General features: G+C 36.8%; 1 long non-coding RNA gene across 1 annotated transcript in view; it reads right to left on the minus strand.

Moving 5' to 3' along the window:
* Positions 1-14,775, minus strand: part of LOC141541846 (uncharacterized) — a 57,162-nt gene extending 42,387 nt beyond the window's left edge. Inside the window, exons 1-2 of the long non-coding RNA XR_012481917.1 lie at positions 14,679-14,775; positions 14,082-14,242 (exon numbers count right to left, since the gene is read on the minus strand). This is a non-coding gene — a long non-coding RNA (uncharacterized LOC141541846). The remainder of the gene's footprint in view (positions 1-14,081; positions 14,243-14,678) is intronic.
* Between the last annotated feature and the right edge of the window lie 287 nt (positions 14,776-15,062).

Consider the following 15,062-nt stretch of genomic DNA (forward strand, 5'->3'; position numbering starts at 1 on the left):
TTTTATTTAAAAGGATTTAAATGCAGCAGACTCATAAACAAAAACAATGGAGGGAGAGGACACGTGTTAATTTAAGAACCTACTATGTGCCAGATATAGTGGTAAGCACTTTACAAATATTATCTCATTTCATCCTCACAGCAACCCTGGAAGTGAGTGCTTTTATGCTCATCATTTCAGAATTGAGGAAGCTGAGGCAGACAGAGACTTGCTTAAAGTCACATAGCCACTAAATGTCTAGCTCAGATTTGAATTCAGATCTTTCTGACTCTAGATCTAACATTCTATTCACGGTGCCACCTTATGTAGAAGGTGGCAAGCCATGATGATTTAAAGGAAGCTATGGTTTGTGGGAGTGCAAAGTGAGAATTTTAAATGTAAGCGTCTACTTGGGCAAATTCACAGAGGTGAGATGTCTCTGAGGAACAGCTGTCAGGATGGTTTGACTGGAATGAAGAGTATAAGAATGGGAAAATAAAATTATAGTATAAATATATATTGTAATATAATATGTATTTCTTCTTAAATCTTATTTTACAAAAGATTAAAAAGAAGGTGGAAGCCCATTGTGGAGGGTTTTAAATGGGAGACTGAAGCTTTTAGAGGTCCTGGAGACATGGGAAAGCCACTTAAAATTTTCAAGTAAGAAAAAATTTTTAAAAAAAAATTTTTTTTCAAATAAGTGTGTCACATTTGTACTTAGAGAAAAATCATGTCGGCAGCTGTGTGGAAGGTAGATTAGAGAGACTTTCAAGATTTTGCCAGTCATGTCTCCATTCAGAGCTTCAATGTCCTTTACAATGACTATCTGGATACTGCTAGAATATCTGCAGGGAGAAGGAAGCCATTACCTCCATAGAAATTTTATTTGACATACCATTTGCTATCCAAATAACTTATTTTTCCCCTTTTGTTTTGTGTCTTCTTATAACTTTAAGTCCTTAGTTCTGGTTCTGTCTTCTAAGACCAAGAAAAAGTAGAATTCCTCTTCTATGTGACAGTTTTTCAAATATGGCAGCCACTTAATCCATCCTATTCCCAAAGGGAAATCCCACCACAACATTTCCAACAAGTAATTATCTAGACTTTCCTTGAAAACCTCCATGAAAGAGGAACTCGTAATGTCCCATGGCATTTCACTTATAGATAGCTCTAATTACTTAAGGAAACTTTCCCTGATATCCAGCGCCTTTGTAATAGGTACTCCATTCTTTCAGATTCTGTCCTTTGTGGTCAGGCAGAATTAACCTAATCTCTCTTTCACATGACAGTTCTTCAAATAACTGAATGTAGGTATCATGTCACTCCCAAGTCTTCCTCTTCTTCAGGCTAAACCTCCCTAGGTCCATCAACTTATTCTTATAGAATATAGACTCAAAGACCGTTGTCATTCTGACAATCCTTAGTTTATTAATATCCTTCTTTAATTGTGACTCCCAGAGCAGAAACTAAGACAATAAATATGAATTTATTATTGGAACAGAGTATATACTCATTGTCATTCTTTGGTCCTGCAAACTGCCTCTCAACACAGCTTCAAAATAAAACTCAGATTGAATTTACAATTCTCTAAAAGCCTTATTTTTTCATATAACTAACTGTAACCCCCTCTGTTGAACTTGTGCATAAGACTTTATCCACAATGAATTTCATCTTATTAGATATGATCACATTGCAGTAGTCAATCAAGATTCCTTTGGATCCTAACCCTGTTTTCATTTTTAAATTTATCTCTCCTGGTTTTGTGTCACTGATAAAAATGTTAAAACAGCATAGGTCTAAACACAGAACTTGTATCACTCTACTTGAAACTTTGCAGTCCATATCTCTCTATCTTTTCTACAAGAATAGTATGAGACACTTTAAAAATATTCTATTAAAATCTAGGTAAATTATGTCATTTAAAAAAATCAAAATACACATCCTTTTTTAATCCCTTTTCTAATTTCCAGGATATTTTATATGTCACCAGAGTGGTTCAGTGTCATTGCTACCATTTATGTCAGTACCCAAGTCTGTATTTAATTTCAAAGAAATGATTTCAATTAAGCAAAAGCAGCTGGATGCCTTTTTATTATATTTCCTTACTTAACTTAAATATCAACTTCCTGTTAAGAAGTTTGTTTTGCTCTTTCCAGTCTGGAAGTCATTATCCTTTATCAAAAAAACAAAACAAAATAAAAAAAAACCCAGAAGCAAAACAAATATTAGAAGCACCACCTTCTCTTTACTGTCAGCTCTCACAGTCTCATACTCTCATTGATTTTGGGCTAAATCAAGAAATAGCTTTTAAAAAGAAGAAGAGATTGTATGTACCCTGCTTGATAAGATCACATCTGGAGTGTTTATGTTCAATTTAGAGCATCACAGTTTAGAAGGGACATTGATAAATTGGGAGGCATCCAGAGAAGAAATTTTAGAACCAGTTAACATTTATTAAACACCTATTATGTACTAAGCCCTATAAAGAGTATTTTGTTATTTTCCTTTCTATTGCCCAGGACCTAGTAAAGATGCTTGGCATGTAATAGCCAACAAATATTTATTTAGTATTCACTCTGTCCATGGCCTATACTTAGCATCAAGGATGTAACAAATAGTGGAGAAGGGAGTAAACTTATTCTCTTTGTCCCCAGAGGTCATAACAAGAAACTATAGGTAGAGGTTGAAAAGAGGAAAATTTTCCAGGAGAATATGAGGGAAAACTGCTGAATATTTAGATCGACCTGAAAGTGGCTGCCTCGGGAAGTAGTATATTTCCCTTCTTTGAAGGTTGAAAGCCAATGCTGGAAAATCTTTGTCGAATATGTTTTTTATTTATTCCTTTATTTTGGTGAGGCAGTTGGGCTTGTGACTTGCCAGGGTCACAGAGCTAGTGTTAGAGTGTCTGAGTCTGGATTTCAACTCAGGTCCTCCTGACTTCAGAGCTTGTACTCTATTCACTGCATCAATTATCTGTCCCTTTGTTGCATATGTTATAGCAGGGATTCTTTTGTGGTATGAATTGGTCTAAATAACTGTTCCCTTTAAGTTCTACAATTCTGTTATTCTGCCTATTGCAGCCTCTTCAGAACTGCTGAGCCCTTCTCATTCCATTTCACAATATACCATGCATCAATGCCCCTAGAATATTGATGTTGGGGGGAAAAAGATGAGCTTTTGTTCCCGGGAGAAAGTTGGGGTCATTATAGGAGCTTTGAGAGGCAAGAGAAATCTGACCTCTGAGACAGGAAGACGTGGATTCAAAGCTCACCTCTGATATGCTATTATTGGGACCTCAAGCAATACATGATATCTCTCAATGCTGGAGACAACTCACTAAAATTATAAATTGAAGAGAGGCTTTGACCTTCATTGGAAGAGGTCATCTCCTTACCTGAGAATTCCCTATATCAATAAAATCAGAAATCCAGCCCCCATTCCCAGCTCTACAGAAGCTCTGCAGTTCCCTGAAGGTTATCCTGGTACTTATTTCTGCATCTTACATAAACCAAAACTCCCTGAAAGCCTCTTTGAATACTAAAAACAAACAAGAAAGGTTGGGTTTTTTTCAAAGCTCTATAGGGTTCTCAGTAGGGTCTCACTCTTTCAGGGACTTTTTCTGTCATGATCCAGAGATACTAAGACAGGGACCTGTTGTAGATAGATTTCAAGGGGTCTGTGAATTTGGACAGAAAAAATAATTATATCTATTTCTTTTTGTTTGTTTGTTTTTGCTGAGGCAATTAGGGTTAAGTGACTTGCCCAGGATCACAAAGCTAGGAAGTGTTAGGTGTCTGAGACCGGATTTGAACTCAGGTCCTTCCTGACTTCCATTGCACCAGTGAGCTGCCACCAATGACATCTATTTTCACTAATCTCTGGTTTTCTTAGGAATTCCATGTATTTTAATTTATGTATTTAAGACCTTATCCTGAGAAAGGGTCTATCAGACTGCCCAGGGGTCTGTGACACAAAGCATTTCTCTACCATACCCGGACCCCATCCAACGCTGCGTTAGCCCACTCAGGCTAATGTGAGCCAGAAGGCCTATAGACTAAAGAGGCCCTAAAGCAGTGAGAGATCATAACTCAGACTTCCGATATAAATTAGGATGCTCTTTGATGTCATTAACTCTCTCCCGCTTCCGAAACCAAAAATGCAATACCAAAAACAAAATCAGGACCCCAAAGGGGGAACTTCCTCAGAAAAAAAAGTCTCAACAAATTCTAATTCAATATGAAGGTTAATGATCCTTCAAAGAGAAAAACAGAACTTAGTGGAAGCCCCCCCATGGTGCGTCTTATTATACTTACAATAAAGAAAGGAGTCTTTAATAACCTCAGTGTAATTGTAGCTCCATAGGTCCGGTCTGATGGCAACTTTCCTGGCGGCCGACCCAAATACAATCAGGATCAGCACAAAGACTTGTTTAAAAACAATTTTTTTTGGTTCAGGGACAATCAAGCCTCTGCATATTAATGAGAAAAAGATACATCTAATTTCAATCCTCAGGAGTTTATGTTCTTAGTTGGATCCAACTTTATTCTTTTACACAGAGCCTACTGGCTGAAGAGAGGCTTGGTAGTTCACTGGAATAGGCCACTGGACTTGACACCTGAACACCTGAATTCAAGTCTAACCTCAGGAACCACTTACTACATGACCCTGGACAAGTCACTTCATTTGTGAAATCCATCTGTCATCTTTGGCTAGGAAAGTTTCCTCCTCCATGAAATGGTCCCTAATGTCTCTTCTAGCTCTAATTGGAAGCTCCTACTATCTCATTATACACAACAGCAATTCTGATGGACGTGGCTCTTTCCAACAATGGAAATGATTCAGGCCAGTTCCAATCGACCAATGATGGAGAGAGCCATCCCACCCAGAGAAAGACTATGGGGACTGAGTGTGGACCACAACATAGTATTTTCAGTTTTGTTGTTGTTGTTTGATTGCATTTTGTTTTCTTTCTCATTTTTTCCCTTTGTGATCTGATTTTTCTTGTGCAGCATAATTGTGGAAATATGTACAGAATTGCATGTGTTTAACATATATTGGATTACTTGCTGTCTAGGGGAGGGGATGGGGAGAAAAAAGGGAGAAAAATGGAGCGCAAGGCTTTTCAAGGGTTAATGTTGAAAACTATCTATGCATATGTTCTGAAAGCAAAAAGCTTTAAAAAAGAGAGAGAATTATAGCTCTTACATCCCAGATTTGTTATGAGAATCAAGTGAGATAATGGAAAGAAATAGGATAAGCAGTTATTAAGCACCTACTATGTGCCAGGCACTGTGGTACTTGCTTTACAAATTTTACTTCATTTAATCCTCATAACAACCCTAAAAGGTAGGTCCTGTTATCAGTTCTATTTTGTAATTGAGGAAGCTGAGATAGTTGTTAAATGACTTAAATTATACAACTAACTGGCTGCCAAGATAACATGCAAAGCACATTATAAATGTGAGCTATTATTAAATGTGAGCTCTGGTTCCATGTCTCCTACCTTTTTCCAGTCTGTCTCACAGGCATGAAATAATACTAATGATAATGCAAGCATGAGCAGCCATAGCGTTCCCTTCCGTATCTCTGTCTCTTGGATATATCTACTCTGTGTCTCTCTCAGAACTATTATCTCTAAAGCAACATAAAAATATTCAATGAACCAATGTGCATGTGCCATTAGAAAGTGAACTTATTGTGTTTCTGTTTACTTCCTTGGCCAAAAGTGACAGATGAATTTCACAAATTAATTTTGAGTTTCTTCTCCAGAAGAAAAATTCTCCATAATAAGGAGAAATAGAAAGTCTTAGGAATGGATTCAATAAATCATTTTCACAACCACAAGAAGGGATGGGCAATAATCAGATAGCCATTTGTCTATTCAAATTCTGAAACTTTTGTTTTGTCTGGTTTTAGTGGCTCATAAACTCAAAGTCAAGTGTAATCTGGCAATCAAAATGCTGATGGAGTCTTTGGCTACATTAAGAGAAGGAGTATCTAAAACTGGGGAGACATGATACTATTGATCTGTCCTGATTAGACTACAACTGATCACTGTTTTAAGTCCTGGATACTTTCTTTTAGAAGGACCTTCACAACTAAAGAACATTCAAAGAAGAATAACCAAGATGGTGAAGATCACGCTATAAGAAGACCCATTAAAACATCTGAGCGTATTTAGCTTGGGAAAGAGAAGATTGGATAAGGGAGAGCTCCAAATTGTGAGAATGTCTTATGGAAGACAATTTCAACTTGTCCTGTTTGGTTTCAGAAAACAGATTTAGGAACAATAGTTGGGAAAGGCAAGTTTAGCTCTAAAATAGGAGAAAATACCCATACTTAGAGCTATTCTAAAGTGGAACAGTGGAACCTCTAAAGTGGGAGGTTATGGGTTCCCAGTCACTAGTTGTTCTTTAACAAAGCTAAATGGCCACTTGTTGGGTAGATCATAAAGGTCATTCTTGATTCAGTACGGGTTAAAGGAGAAGAGCTCTGAGGTCACCTTCTAACTTGGAAATTATATGACTCTCTGATTCTGTGGTATACTGTCCTATGGTGCCATACCTCCAACCAAGGTAGGAGGCCTTAATTAAACCAAAAATAATTATCCTAGAGAAGTGAAGGGTACACAAAACCACCATCGATGTAATTAGTTTTCTAATTAGTTTTCTAAGTACTCTTCCCTGCTGTGGACATTAGAGGCTGCATTGATCTTCAGATGTCAGTATGTTTGAAATAACTCTTTATATAAGAAAGTAGCCACTTGTTTATGTAGGAATGCTCTTTCTGGCCATCGTCTTTATGGAGTTTATAAGACTAACTTTTGGGAAGCTAGTCTCCTTCTGCATTGTGTTAGATATCTTGGTGGTCACAGAAAGATCAGGCTTAACTTGCAATAGGAAGATAGAGCTCATTGTTCAGAGTCTTGGAGGCAATGGGTCATCCGTCAACATTTGGAGAATTTCCTGGACTTCAAGAACCAACACAACCCCTTCATGGCAGAAGTGGAGGTGAAAATTTTCCTAGAATCAGACACCCCTGGAAACATCACAATGGCTCCATAATCTATTCCATTGACATGCAGCCTTCAAAATTTAAATGAAATTTTACATTCTTTGCCAAGCCATCCCTATCCATGACAAATAAAAGGGATATATCTTGTCATCTGGACCATTTAAATGGCATTTAACCAACAACACAGGCTCATTTAATATATGGTTACTTATATGAAGAAGCATGCAAGAGCACTAACTCTGGCTTCAGAGGACCTGGTTTCAGAACTTACCTTCCATGCTAACTACCTGTGTGATCTTAGACAGGTTACTTACCTACTCTCAGGTCTCCTCCTCTGTAAAATGAAGGGAGTTCAATAAGATGAGTTATTAAGTCCCTTCCAACTTTGATCAAAGAGTCCATTATTTTATATGAATTTCTTTATTTTGGTCTAAGTCTAATTTCCCTAAAAGACTTTAAGTTTCCTTCCAGAGACAACCAGGTAAAGCTAGCTAGAACATTGGACCTGGAATCAGGAAGATCAAATTCAAATCCACCTTCAGATACCTAAAAACTGTGTGACCAACCCTAACCCTAACCCACCTTCAGACTCCTGATTCTAACCCTAACCCTAATCCTAAATTCATGCCTTCTGTCTTCTACTTCCCGCCTTCTGACTCCTGACTCTAACCCTAAACCCTAACCCTAATCATTCTACCCCATTGCTTCTGGTTCTGTCCTCTAGGGCCATATTGAAATCTTCCACATAACAATCTTCCAAAACCTGAAAACAACTATCATATTCTGAGTCTTCTTTACAGGCTGAACCTGATCAGTTCCTTCATCTGATCCCCATCTAACGAGAACTCAAGACCCTTCCCAACCCTGGATTTTCTTCTCTGATATCAAGACAAGATGTCAGAGTCACTCTCTCCTGTTCTTTCTTGTTGATAAGAATCTGGTCCAAGGTAGACCTTCCTCTGCCTTATGAAGTATGAAATTATCATTATATAAGACACCCCAAGAATTTTTTTGCTCTTCTACATAACACACACACACACACACACACACACACACACACACACACACAGAGAAAGAGACAAAACATATCTTGAACAGATGTCTATAGATGAAGTCCCCCATAGTTTTAATATCATGCCTCTGGGCCAGGTTTGTGATTTGTTGCTTTAATTCCTTGTCTAATTTGTCCTTCTGCTAGGTGCTCTGTAATTAAGTTCCATTCTGTTACAGAATGTGTTTCTCTCTCCATTATAGATCCTTATCCTTTTGCTTTCCACCATTATTTCCTCTACCTCCAATTTTTGGATTTCCCCATGTATATTTATTTTTAATATTAAATGTTCCTCTATTATATCTGTTATCTATGCCATCTCTTTTGCATTAAGGGGCAAAGGCATAATGAATGCTGCTCATTCACTAGTTCTATGACAATACAGTGAGTATTTTCATGATTTTGTTAAAAAAATGTTTCAGTAAAACTATAATATTATGGTGAAGCTCTATTATTATGCATAATATTATAGAACAATATAGAGCCCATGTTTAAGGACATACATACATTATATATATATACACACACACTAAATTATATATGTAATGTTTTTGAAGAGGACCAATGACATCACAGGGCAATGTTTTGACTTGCACATGAATTGGATTTAAGGGAGACATTCAAAGTCATTGGCCCCACTCTTCTTCTTGAGTTATTGAAATCCAGCAGCAGGACCAAAATCAAAACAAATGATAAGGATAATAACAATATCTATTTCGTAGGATTGTTGTGAGGATTACATGAAGAATATTTGTAAAGCACTTAGAATAGAACTTGGCATATAGTGCTATAAATGTTAGCAATTATTAATATCATCATCATCATCATCATCATCATTATCCTAGTTCCACTGTGTTGCACACAAGTGTATGAAGACTTTACCCAGCAGAATGGACAGATGAGAACAATACGTAATATATAATTCATAACAATGTATAATGGGACAAAATTTTCAAAAGGTCCATACTGTCAGTGATTGGGGACAAATGCTGATGTCAGCCTTAGGGAACTGAAAGAATTTTTTAAAAAAATGGATTTAGCAAGATTTCAATAAAGGTGAAGTCATTATTTTGTGTTCCTTTATTTGATATACTTCAGGATATGATTGTTCCCACCATGGAGATTTTGATCAGAGTCAAGAAACTGTAACAACATTCAGAAAGGCTGAGTTTCACATTTAATATTTTAGTGGGCTGCTTTAGTGGCCTAAAAGTAATGAAGAAACTAAGTGACTCCACCCTGTTTCACATGATATTTTCCAGTCCTCCAAACCCAGGTCTTGGATGTAAGATATTTCACCACAGAAATTCCTGTTTTGAAAGAGCAATTGAAGAAGAATGAAAAAGGGTTACAGTGGCTCCCTTTAATCATCTTTTATTATAATTAATTCTTCTTGGATAGACAGAGATAATATGTCATTAAGAAAGCTAATATTTATTCCAAATGTCATGAATTCCTTTTCTCCCAGTGCTATAATTTATCTTGACTTCATTTTTTAAAAAAAATCTAGACCAGTCTTCTCTTCAATATCACTTTTTTAAAAAATCCCAGTGAAAGGAGGAATGAAAAGAGCCAAAAAAAGAGCCACATGATTATAGAAATATCACAGAATCTTACAATTAGAAGGCAACTCAGATGCCATTTAGTCCAACCTATTTCTGAACAAGACTCCCCCCAAAACATTGTTGTTGTTCACTCTTCTTCTCAAAGAAGACCAGTGATATAACAAGGGTGATGTCTTGGCTTACAAGTGAATTGGATTTAAGTGAGGCAGGGTTGAGCTAAATCATCTTTATTCTCCCAAAATCATCGTAGTCCAATGGCAAGACAAAAGTCAAGATGACTGTTGAGAGATCCTTGGAAACTGGAGGAATCTGATCCTTAAAGGATCCACAGAACCACAGAATATTAATGTGAAAAGGAAATTCTGTGGCCATTGAGTTCAATATGTACATTAAAGGAATTCCCATATAACATCATCTAGCCTCAACCTGAAGCCTTCCTAAAAAGAAGAACATTCTAACTTTCAGAACCATTCATTGTACTTTTGAGCAGCCCTAATGAATAGGAAGTTTTGTCTTTGTCTCAAACCTAAATTTATCTCTTTTCAACTTCCACTCCTGCTTTTAGTCCTTTGAAATCAAACCGAATGAGTGTAATGTCTTTTGCAAATGACAGCTTTTTAAATTCTTAAACAGAACTATTCCATACTAACTGTGTCTTCTCTTCTCTAGACTAATCATGCTCAATTCCTTCAACCTAACCTTATATTACATAGACTCGAGATCTTTCATCATCCTGATTGTCTTCTGGATATTGTCCATTTTATCAATCTCTTCCATAAGCTGTGGCACCCAGTGCTGATTACAATCTTTTAGACTGTATTAGGGAAGAATTGAGAGAGACTATTGCCTGATTGCTTCCCAAGAGCTATCTTTCAATTCAACCTCAGATTATATTAGATTGGTTTTTGGTTCTTACATCACACTGCTGACTAATAATTGTGTTTATAACTCACTAAGCCTCCCAAATTTTTGTCAAACAAGCTGCTCTCTAAAATGCTTTCCTGAAGTTGATAAATTGGTTGGAATTCAGAAATTTATAAAGATGAGGATTGCATTAATAGCAGTAATCTTGTGAACAATGGAATAAATACAGAAGTGCACATGGCTTCCCCAATGAAAAATCAAGAGACCATTTTGGCTGGAGCAGAAGACTGGGGGGAGAGTGCTGAATCAAATGCTAACTTCTTAGGAAGGATTAACAATGGATCAGACCTTGAGGAATATTTCTTGAGACAATAACCCATGAATATCTCACATCTAGTTAAAGAAAAGAATGATAATTTTGAAATGTTCTTCAACCATATATACAGCGACTCAGCTAGAGATGAGAGAACAAGTTATATAAGGGAAAGACATAATGTGACATTTGCATGTATAAAGGAAGAAGGATTGGCCAAATTGACTATTAGTTTTATGTGTAAAAGAGGAATGAAGTTCAAACTATGCAGCGTGAGAGAAGTAGTATCAGAGAAGAAAGTAATTCCCACTAATGTGAAACTTTTGTCAAGTCACTTAATGCTTCTAGGCCTCAGTTAACTAACTTATAAAATTAAGGCAGTTGGACTAGATGGTTTCTAAAATCCTTTATGGTTCTAAATTTATGAACTTCCAGTCAAGAGATGAAGAGGTATTGAAGCTATATTTGCAGCCTCTAGCCAGAGTTATATGGACTTCAATAAATCCAAATTTCCTCTACATTCTTGCTGATTTCAAAAGACAATAGAAGAAGGGCTGGGAAGCAACATAGGGATTTGAAAATTAAACCTGAAGACAGTGGAGAACCATTACAAGTTTGTGTTTTGGTTTTTGCTGTTTTAATAAAGGGCTAATGTACTACATTAAATCGTGATTTAGGAAAATTAGTCTGGAAAAGAAACATGTATTCAAGAAGAGCAGCCAGGAAGTTAATTCCGTTTCTAGGATTAAAGAAATAGAGAATTGAGCTGGGTGGTTGAGTAAGGGAACAGAAATGGAAAACAAAGAAGGATGCTGAAGGAAAGAATCATATCTGGAATCTGGGATCAACCATAAAAGAAGTAATGGACGGATATGGTAGAAGATACAATGATCTATTGGGATGAGAAGGCTGGTTAAATAGGAGAACTTGGAACTTGCAACTATACTAACAGAGCATTGACATCAAAGTCATGAGTTCCAGGTTCTACTCTTATCTCCATCATTATCTCATTCTGTGATATAGGACAGGCCACCTCACTTCTGTCTGCTTTACTGTCTTCATATGTAAAATAAGAGGACTGGACTAGATGACCCTTAAGCTCTCCAATAGCCATGTTATATTATGATTCTAAACTTCCATGATGCATTTTTATTTATAAAGTTCTCCTGAATTTTGAATTGCTTTCAGTTCCATAGTTTGAATAAAGAAGACTTTTGTGATATCTGTAAATATAGAATTGATAAGGAAGAGTTGGGAAGGAAATAGAAAAACTGTCGAAAGCAGAAGTGGGAGAGGATGTCTCTGATTAGTGGCATCCTAGAAAAAGAAGACCCAGAAATCTTAGAATCAAGTGGAGCATTCAGATCATGAACAATGGCACTTTGAATTCCATTGCATTGTAGGGTTGCCAAACAAAATCATCATGAAAGATTTTTTTTCCTTTTAGTTAACTGGAAAACAGATCTTAATAACAGAATTTCATAGCTGATTGGTCTCAGAGGCCGATTGCCACTCATAATGGCTCAAAATTTGCTTTTATAATGTAAACAATCTAACTCCTTCCCCAGGAACAAGATCATGAAGACTTGATGAAGCAGAAATGTTAGTGTACAAGAGTTACCCAACATTCCCCAGGTTTTACTCTGGTTCTCCATGTTTCCTCAGCCAAGTTTTAAGGAACTTGGGAGACTGGGAAGATGACATGGGACAACAGAATGAAATTGGTGGGGCTCCCAGAATCCAATCCATAGTATCTGTTTTCTCTTGTTTTGATGAAAATCTCAGCCCTCCCCCCGCCTCTTTATTTGTCTGGCCTTTTCACTTCTCATTTTTCCTGACTTGAAGGTTGGTTATGAGATGAGTAAAGATGGGAGATATGTCAGTCTTTCTGGTTATAATCATTGTGACCTGCAAATGAAAGTCCATTCCTTTATAGACTTAATTTGCATTCTAATACAGTGTGAAATTGCTATAAATTGTATGGCCACTTATTATGTTTTTTTCCAAAGCCCATATATGGATGGCTTGAAATTCAGACAAGGGTATGACAACTCTAAAAGGAGAGGTGATTTTTCCTCAATTCGCGCTGAGGTGAAGGTTGGGGGTAGAAGGAATCTGAAAAGAGAGAATTTTTTAAATATTAAAATTCCTGATCCTAAAATACTAAAAATTAAAATGTTTAAAATATTAAAATTATCCCAGACTCTCTCTTCCTAAGATTTATCTCAAGAGATAGATATTTCATGTGCAAAATAAGACAAAAATGAAATGTAGAAACTAGTATATTAAGTCAGGTAAAGACATTCTGTATAAAATATTCAGTCAGCCCTACTACTATACCAACAAGTAGTGAGGTCTTCTTCTTGGAAACCTCCCTTCTAAGGCTGCTTTCTAAAAAAAAAAAAAGAACCCTTTTGAGTATGTCATTGCTCATCCTTCATCTTCTAAGAGGACCAAAGACAAGGACATCACAATGTAATGTGTTTTGACTCGGGAATAAATTGGGGGTAAGTGAGGTGGAGTTGCATAAAATTGTCAGCCTCAATCTCTCTTCCAGAGTCATCAAAACCCAGTAGCAAGATAAAAGTCAAAACAGTTGACAATGGCCCAAGATGCAGGGGATGACCTTGGTAGCTTTGATATCTGACCAAGCCCTAAGCACTCCACTGCTCACACTTCAGTTGCCTTTATGGTTATTGGAACAAATTGTTTTCATCTACCCACTCTTCCCGGATAAATCTACCCATTCACATGGGTTTGAGGCCTGTTATCTACCTTCACTCTGATTTAGTCCATCTGCCAAGATGGATTTATCCAGAATATGGCTGCTACTTAAGCCTGGACACTATACCTCTCAATTCAGTGTAAGATTGTATTAGCTGTTGGGTTACTTTTACACTTTTGACTTACACTGAGCATACGCTAGACTTATTTTATTAAAATTGCTATATAAAGGCAGCTACATGGCATAATGGACCTGCAGTCAGGAGGACCTGCCTCAGACATTGTGACTCTGGGCAAGTCACTTAATCCAGCTTGCCTCCCCCAAAATAAGTCAACTCAATTCAATTCAATTGACGTATAAAAATGATTTTGGTTAATGTTCTTTAGTGTTTCTGGTTTACTCTGCAAAGCAGTTCTCAAAACTTTGTGGTTCTAATAAACAACATTAATTAGATCATGTTGCTTCTCAAACACTGCTTACTACAAATGGAGTCTAATCCTTTTTCCCCTTTCATCTGCCATTTCCACTTCAGCAGAATGACTACCTAATTTACAGAAACAAACATACCTTCCGAAATGTAGGGATAATGGCCAGTCTTTATACTTGCTGTGATCTGGGAAGATCTTGAACTTTTGGGACACAAATCTGTTTCTCTTATCTTTAATTAATTGATAAGGATTCCTCTTTCCAGGTGATGAATTTAATTTCCATATACACCCAATGTCAGCCTACGAAGAATGAAAAAGAAAAGACAGATAACTTTTTATTAGAATTTTCATTCTATCCTGGAAGAAGTTACAAAGCATGGAGAATATGAATTCAAAACTTTTTAGAATGGAGGAATCAGTCGACTGGAAATCAAAAGATCTAGACTTTAAATTCAGCTCCAACATTGACTCATCGAGAGACCTTGTATAAGTCACATAATCTGTGTAATTCATTTTTCCAACATTGATTAGAATAATATCTTTAAGATCTTATAGTTTTCCCATTCATCAATTGGTAGGATTTCGGGAGAAGTTGTATGTTCCTTTGTTTAATTCTCTCTTAAACTTCTATGACTTTTTGCACAGCCAGAATACTCCGGTTATTTCACTGGAAAGTGAGGAAAATCAGGAGTCAGAACAAGAGATTCCACTAGCAAAAACACATTGGGAGACTCACCCGGGCTGATCCCTGACTTCATTTGGAAACTGCAGCCAGACAGCTTAGCCAGGCATTCCAGTGTCCTGCAGGAATAGTGAGTTGCTGTACTCTGCTCTTGTTGCCAGAGGATATTCATAGAAAGTATATTTGAGTTTCAACTCTCCTGTAACATGAGCTTATCCTGCTATTATTGCTTTGTACTAAGGCCTTCATGTCTGGGGTGGTAGTGTAAAGAAAGAACAGGGTGTCATATGTCACCATACAGTCCAGAGAGCCTGGAGGCACTCATATGGGGACACTGGGAGTAGTTAAGGGAGAACAGGGTGAAATAATAATAATGTTAACTACAATAATAATAATAACAAAATCTTCATTCATTTAGCAAGTATTTTTTAAAATTAA

Source organism: Sminthopsis crassicaudata, chromosome 4 (assembly GCF_048593235.1).
Source record: "Sminthopsis crassicaudata isolate SCR6 chromosome 4, ASM4859323v1, whole genome shotgun sequence".
NCBI classification, from domain to species: domain Eukaryota; kingdom Metazoa; phylum Chordata; class Mammalia; order Dasyuromorphia; family Dasyuridae; genus Sminthopsis; species Sminthopsis crassicaudata.